The sequence below is a fragment of the Centrocercus urophasianus genome, unplaced genomic scaffold, assembly GCF_019232065.1.
Source record: "Centrocercus urophasianus isolate 14NV4802_14NV808 unplaced genomic scaffold, USGS_Curo_1.0 seq_27, whole genome shotgun sequence".
NCBI classification, from domain to species: domain Eukaryota; kingdom Metazoa; phylum Chordata; class Aves; order Galliformes; family Phasianidae; genus Centrocercus; species Centrocercus urophasianus.
In genome coordinates, this window is record NW_024884833.1 from 8,728,705 (window position 1) to 8,734,741 (window position 6,037).

The window sequence follows — 6,037 nt, forward strand, 5'->3', positions numbered from 1 at the left end:
TGCTATGAAGAGAGACAGTTCGCACATAATTTCTGCAGAAGACAGTAATATATTTTTAATTTAACATAGGTATTTTAATACATTTCCTCAAAAATTAATATGATATCTAAGGTTGTTTAATCTGGCCAACTGCACCAAAATATTTATGAGTAATTTTGTCTGAATAAATAAACATAGCCTTCCAGCAGATGTAATTTCTTGTAAACCAGTTTCAAAAGTATATCCCAGTTGTTTCAAGAGCTACACAAAGAGTGTGGCTATGATCATGTGGCATAACTGTTAATGTTATAACACTAAAATGCATGTCCTACCTTAATTAAGTATTAAGATAATAATATTCAAGGGAAGGGTAGTAACAAGTCAGTTTTCTTAATCTCGACATATCCAGAAACCATAAAATAATAATGTTTTAAAAAAAATAAAAAATAATAATAAAAAAAAAAGAATAAGACCATGTCTGCTTTTGATATCTTTTGCCTTTTTCTAGCCTGTTTCACTGTTATCCCTAAAACTCTGTCATGATGGGTTTGGATGGCATAATTGCTGCCCTTGTGCCATTTGAAGCCTTTCATTTTTTTAAAAGAGAAACTACAAACGGGAGGTTACATTCCCTTGTTTTGATTTTAGAAGTAAAAGTTTAAAACAGTGCAATAGGCAGCAGAAATGAGTTTTGAAGCTGCAATGGTGTTGACACTAGATCTTCAGAGATGATCTTGAAAGGGTCTCAAAAATGAAATGCATTTAGAAGTTAAATCTGTCTCTTTCTTCTTTCTTTCATTTCTTTTAGCTTTTGTTTTAAAGATTTAGTGTCAATTAATTAAATGTTTTATGGACTCATACATCATTTCAGCTTAAATAGTAGTGAATTTCAATGACTGATATGCCACAATCATGCAAATTTACTATTTTTCATATTCATAAACCCTATTCCTAACATATCCAGCTTCAGAGTCTCGGTAACACACCTCAAGGGTGTACAACTGAAAAGGAGGCAGAGTCAGCAAGTACTTTACATGACTTTTTTTAAGTCTTGGAGAAGTTTCAAAAATTTTAGGAGTGCAAATTATTTCTGCTAAGGGCAGAAATAAAGTTTGTAGAGTGTTCTCAAACAGCTACAGATAGAAATTCTTAGTACTGTTTTGGTGTGTTACTTTTTTTCTCTTGTCAAAGAGTGAGATAAGAATTTGCCTACTGCTTTGAAATGGTTGCCTGCATCAGTGCTATACACAAAGATAGTTTTTGCTTTTCTTCTGTTCTTTCATTTCCAATTTACATGGACACAAATCTTAGTCCTAGTGAATCTTCACAGTGACCAGAATATGTTTTATTGAGAAAAAAAAGAAAAAAAAAAAACAGCAGCCAAATGTTTAGTTAATAAACTACTCCACTTCCTCTTTTGAGCCTTCTGAAACTAATGTTCTCATTGACTTCTACTGGCATTGAAGAAGGCTATAGATTTAAGAGCACCAATCCCACGTTCTACTAACATATGGAATAGATACCTACAGATTTACAACCCTTGCACACGAATTAGTGCCGAGCAAAAGGCTAAGATACTTAAAAGAAGAACAGGAAAAAAACTGAATTATGCAAAAAATATCTAAGCCAAAAAATTTATGATTATTTTTTAAAACAGCACATGATTCTCACATTTAATAAGTCTGGTAGTTTCTATATTGAGTTATGGCACTTGCAAAGAACGTTCAACAGAAATTCACTCTAAATAAAGAGAGAGATCCATGAGATTGAATATGTCTCTTCCAGTTATTACCAGTGGAGAAGTTTCAATGTTAAAATTGGTTCTTGAGTAAATCAAAGATCTTCAAGTACAAAGCTATCCTTTTTCACCATTTGTATCTTCTGAATCAGATGAAATAACATTTGAACTTCTATGGATATGAAGTATCATCCTCTTTGGAAGTTTCTATCATGTTTATCATGCCAGCTCTCCAATGAAAATGGAAGTGCTATGTGGGTTCAATTGTACTTTCATGTTTTTGCAGCAGTTTCTTTTTTTTCCTTTTGGCTTCTGTCGATTAAAATAGGACACATGAAAGAAGAGTCAACTTCCAGTATAGGAAAGTAGCATAATTTTGCTCACTATTGTTCTTCTTTTCTGCAGTATTCCAGCTGCAATAGTTTCTGAACCACAGCTGCAATTCAAAATCATTCTGCAAGTTTTGGATGCATGTATTTCAGGGGGACACAGTCTTTCCATCATAGTGTGTTGCTGATCCACATAACTGGCAATACATCTATGTTGTATTGACTTCATCTTTCACATAACTGGATTTGTTGGACATAGATGGTTCAGTTGCGCTCTATTGCATCGAAGGGATGATGTTACAGTATGTACTGGGCACTGAATGGACTAAGGAATGTAGGGTGGAAATTGCCTGAATAGTTCATACTTCCCAAAAGCTGCAGTACAGAGTGTAAAATTATCTGCTGAGATGCCGTCTATACTTATCCTCCACATTTACTGACTGGCTTTAGAGATCACCAGCATATTCCAATTGCAGCAGTTTCTACAAACTCCCTAGTTCGTGTTCCAAACTGTCAGAAAAAGAAGGTAAGGAAATGTTTTCCACATTGAAAGAAAATACACAATATACTCAGTATTTTCACGGAAAATTGAATCTAGTTTACAGTGTTGTTTAAATTGGTGGATTCTTTCTGTGTCTGATGAATGTCCCCGTCCATTTATATCAAATATGACTGAAATACAATAATTATCTCACTGTTAGATGCATATCTAAAATCTGTGATACCTGGCAAATTTCTTAAAGCAGCTTTAAAAAATAAAAATCAGAGACTGATCACTTACATTTAACTAATATTTGTCTCTGAAGTCTTTAAAATAATGTCAATTTGGCCACATTAAAGCAATGTAAGGAAGTTAAATTGCTTCTGTAGGTAAACAAGTTTATTTAAGGTTTCCTCAGGTATCTTTGGATTCATTATGCTATATAGATGCTCTCAAAAATTTTGTCAATCATCTGTCTTTCTCTGTAACTCAGCTGCCTCGTCCCATGAGAAAATGGAGGTATAAAATACAGTCTGAAATCTGCTGGTGTTTAATTCTGTTTTATAATAATTTATCAGTACACATGAATAGAAAATATGAAAATGTGAAAAGAAAAAATATATGCATAAATTCCCCCCTTACACATCTCTATCCTCTTTCACCTTTCTTATCCTCCTGGATTAAATAAGTTAATAGAACTAATTAGTCTTCTGACCATTGCTGGTATGATAATCAGGCCGATTTCTATCTAGAATTTGTGTATTTTAAATTGTAATGTAATTTTAATGCATTGGTAGAAAAGTAGCCAAAGTGTATCTCACTAAATTCTAAGTCTTTTCCTTTCCCTAACAGGAAAATCTGCTGTAAAATAAATGCAAAGCTTCCTTCAAATGTGAACATACACATGCACAAATACGTATAACAGGACTCCCTTAGAGCTTTAAATTGTTAATAATAATAATGAAAAAAATCAATTGACTCTCCTGCAAAGTAAAGCAATTCCTAAAAATGTTCCAGATTTAGGTTTTTTTAATCAGAGATGCTGAGTGATAAATTTGTTGATGATCAAATCACTTAACTACATGAAAAACACTGTGATAGAAACTTATTAGGTATTACACGCAAGAGTCAGAGAATAAATTTGATTCAAAAGGAGACCAGATGCAATATAAACTGATCTCCTTGCTTCCAGGTAGAGCAGATCACGTAAATATCAAAATGAATGTGATAAAAAAACTGCACCACCAACCAAATGAGTAAGATGTAGAAACATAGGATCACAAATCATGAAAAAAGAAGCAATTTAAAATACCTAATATCATCCAGTACAACCATCCACCTATCATCAATATTTCTCACTAAAGCATGTCACTTTATACAAATATCTAAATTTTTCTTGAATACCTCTAGGAATGGTGACACCACCACCTCCCTGGGAAGCTCATTCCAGCACCTGACTGCTCTCTCAGAGAAGTATTTCCCAACGTCCAACCTGAATCTCCCCTGGCACAACTTAAGGCCATTTCCTCTAGTCCTAGATAAATGAGAGAAGAGGCTGATTCCCACCTCACCACAACCTCCCTAAAGGGTGCTATAGAGAACTATAAGGTCAACCCTGAGCCTTCGCTTCTACAGACTTAATTATCCCAGCTGATTTATGAGGAGCATAAGTCACTCCTTATAAGGCTTGTGCTCCAAACCCCTTGCCAGCTACATTGCCCTTCTCTGAACACACTCAGTGTCTTTTAATGAGGGGCCCAGAACTGAACACAGTACTTGAGGTGAAGTCTTACCAGTGTTGAGTACAGAAGTACATTCACTTCCCTGCTCCAGCACTATTTCTTATACAAGTCAACAAACCATTGGCATTCTTGGCACTTGGTCACACTGTTGACTCATGTTCAGCCAAGGGTTGACCAATATCGCTACTCAATTTCCTCTACATTGTCTTCCAACCACTCTGCTCCAAGCCTGTAGTTTTGCCTGGGGCTGTTGTGGCCAAAGTGCAAGATCCAGTACTTGGTCTTGTTGAAATACATCCCATTGTCTTCAGCAGTGATCCAGGCTGTCCAGATGCTTCTGTAAGGTCTTCCTACCTTAATGCAGATCAACACTTCCTGCTAACTTCATGTCATCTGCAGACTTACTGAGGGTGCACTCAATGCCTTTCTCCAGATCATCAATAAAGATATTGAAAAGGACAGGCCCCAGCACTAGTCCAGGGGGAACACCATTCACGACCAGTCGCCAGCTGGATTTAACTTCACCACCACCTCAGCCCTTCAGCCAGTTCCGCCCCCCTCCCCCCCTCCCAACTTCATCAAGAATTGAGAACTCTATCATTTCGAGATCACTGTCCAAGGCAGCTCCCAACCTTCCCATCTCCCACCAGTCCTTCTCTGGTTGTGAACAATAGGTCTAAATGTGTAGCCTGGTAGGCTCTGTTACCAGCTGCACCAGGAAGTTATTTCCATACACTCTAGAAATGTCCTAGAATGCTTCTTTTACACTGTATTGTATTTCCAATATATATCAGGGAAGTTGAAGTACCCCATGAGAAAATGGTCTGGCAATTGCACAACTTCTGCCAGCTGTTCACAGAATGCCTCATCTATCTATTCATCCTTGTTAGGTGGTCTATAACAAACCACCACTGAGATATCTGCCTTGCTGGCCCTCCCCTTGATCCTTATCCACAGAGATTCAACCTTATAATTCCCTGCCCCAAGCGCAAAAACATCACAACACTCTCTAACAGAGAGCCACACCACTACCCCTGCTTCTTTGCCTGCCCCTTCTGAAGTGCTTATAGATATCAGTTGCAGCACTCCAGTTATGGAAGTGATCCCAGAATGTTTCTGTAATGGCAGCTAAGTCATACTTTGCCTGTTGCACAGTAACTTCCAGCTCATCTTGTTTGGTGCTCAAGCTGAATGCACTGGTGTATCTGCACTTCAACTTAGCCCCCTGCCTCTCCTCCAATCCCATCTTCATTTTCATAAGCTCATGTCTAGCAGGTCTAGTTTTAACCCCTTCCCCCTTTATATCTAGTTTAATAGTTAATATACATAGTTAATATACATAGTTTATATCTAGCCCTCTCAAAGAGCCCTGCCAGTTCCTCAGCTAGAATCTATTTCCTCTTTGGAGACAGGTGAGAACCATCAGCAGGTATCAAGCCAGGTTCTGAGGAAACTGTCCCATAATTTAAAAACAAACAAACAAACAAAAAACCACCAAAATTCTAGCATTTGCACCAGCCTCTCAGCCATGTATTTATGAGATGGGTTTTCCTGCCCCACTCAGTATCTTTCCCTGCCACTGAAGGGATAAAGGAAAATATGATCTGTATGCCATCCACTAACCACTTTGGTTCCCTGAAGTCCTTTTTATTAATCCACAGGCTTCTCAATGACTTCACTGCTGTTGACGATCAATAAAGGATAATAATCAACGGGGTAAATCAGACTAGGAAGTTTCCTAGAAATATCCCTTATCCCAGGTCCCAAG